Genomic DNA, 2228 nt, shown 5'->3' with positions numbered 1-2228 from the left:
AAAAAAAACTCATTTTTGGTTTTTGGCCCAACAAAATAAATCAATATAAAGCTCTCGGTTAAATCGGTTAACCGGTTTAACCGGACCGTTTAACCGTGTACCGTTTTAACCGAAATTATCGGTTAAAATTCTTATTGGTTTGGTATCGGTTAATAAACCGTTTAACCGAAAATTATCGGTTAATAACTGATAAGAGCCAAAACCGAACCGTTTTGACCGATACTCAAGCCTAATAAAATTTATTCCAACTTTGTCATGGTATTAAAAAAAACATGTGCATCTCACATGTTAAGGGACACATGTTACTTTTTATAGACTATGTTAAAGGAAATTTCTCCAACCCAGTTTGAAGAAAAATTTTGTCCATAAAATATTTTCTTTTTGGAAAAGTTTCCAAAAATAGAAACTTTCGTACTTTAGAAACCTTCTTTCATAGTAGATCGAGTATGTGTACCAATTTTTTTGACCGACAACTTATTTTGTAAAAACAATTTTTTTTACTCCTTAAAACGTTTTCAAACATATGAAAGCATTTTAAACATGTAAAAAAAATGCAACAATAGGAATATAACATTGAAGTATTTTTAAGATAGAACATGATTTCATAAACATTGAGATTTAATACCTTCTAAAGAGGTTGAGATTACTACTTAGTTGATTCTATTACTAAATAGGTTGACGAAAAGGGGTGTTCTTCCCCTTGCCGAATAATACACCTAATAGCAATGTCCTCAAAAATCTTTTCTACAAAAAACATCATGCAAACCTAAGTCTAAATGAAATCAAATTTATAACACCATCACCTTATGAGATCAATCATTTGACTACTATATGATACTAAAATGCTTCTTTTAAACATGGTGATTTTTTTATATTTTTTTTCCTAAGCAAACAAGGAAATTGTTACAAAGGAGGGGGGTCATTTCCATTCTTGATCCGAAAGAAAGAGAGAATGAGAGACCAGTCGAGAATGCTTCTGAATACAAGGTTAGAAGCGGCCAAACCAACTACACATTGTGAACTAAAAAGTGCACTAAAATTAAAGCAAATAACAAACATAAATAAAAAAAAATAAAAAATAAAAATAAAAAACATAAATCCAGTCTTGTGATGCTAGTGGCACAGTAGGGATTTTACTAGAAACAGCAAAAGATGAGAGACATGCGGTGGCAGCGTGGATAATTTTATTTTTAGATAAACTAAGAACCACAACAACAACTAAGAGACTTCTCTTAACCACAACAGCAAAAACCAGCAGTGAAACCAACACTGAAACAGACTGAATCTGAGCACTAAAATATAAAAGCAAGAAAACCAAAAAAATACACAAAAACAGCAGCAGCGGTGGAGGACGAGGTAAAGGAAGGCGGCGAGGACGCGATTTGTGACTGGAGCGTGTGAGCCATATGCTGGTTGTGTATGCCGAGATGTAGGAGATGGCTCCAGGAGACCGGTGGGAGGTGGGGGAGTGGAGGAGATCTTCTTCGTGCATTGGCCGAATCTACTCGCAAGCTTGGGTTGAGCACCCTTCGGCACGTGGTGGCCGGATGAAGGTGGGGTTGGTAGCAGATGAAAGCTAAGAGGCCTAGGAGCTTGGTGGTGAGACGCATGCACAGAAGGGGTTTCGTGAAATCGACAAATCTGATTTTTAAAAAATCAAAACCAAAAGTTCAATGGAAGGACAGCGACGGCGGAGCTAGTGGAGGAGATAGTGGTCAAGCAATCGTAGGTAGAGGAGGCAACAACAAAGCTATTGAACAAGGATAAAACGCCAAAGGCATTGGATAGGATCTCTGAAGAGACGGATAGGACCTCTGAGGAGGCGGTTTGAGCCTCCAAAGAACGGAAAGGGGAAAGAGGAAGAGGGGAGTCAAAGGGGAGGAGGAGGGAACCAAAGCTCCCTCCCATGATAGTCGGTGGCTTCTATTTTTCTTCAGATAGAGAGAGCGTTTTTTCTAATGCCTAGTGAGTTTTAGGCAATGTCTGGTGGATAGTCTTCAACTATAAAAGTAAATTTTCTTTCTTTCAAACATGGTGATGTTTATATACACATGATGATGTTTAGTTAACAAAACACATAGTCATGTAGGATAAAAATGGTTTAAGAAGATGTGCATATACTTTGGCTATCTCAACATGTGCTTTACATGCAAGTGATTGACTCATGGATATGAAAAGAGCTAGCACTATATGGATTTGGCCATTCAATGAAAGCAACATAATCACAT

The sequence above is a fragment of the Corylus avellana genome, chromosome ca2, assembly GCF_901000735.1.
Source record: "Corylus avellana chromosome ca2, CavTom2PMs-1.0".
Lineage (NCBI taxonomy): Eukaryota > Viridiplantae > Streptophyta > Magnoliopsida > Fagales > Betulaceae > Corylus > Corylus avellana.
The sequence above is the reverse complement of the archived record's forward strand: the minus strand, read 5'-3'. Positions refer to the sequence as shown.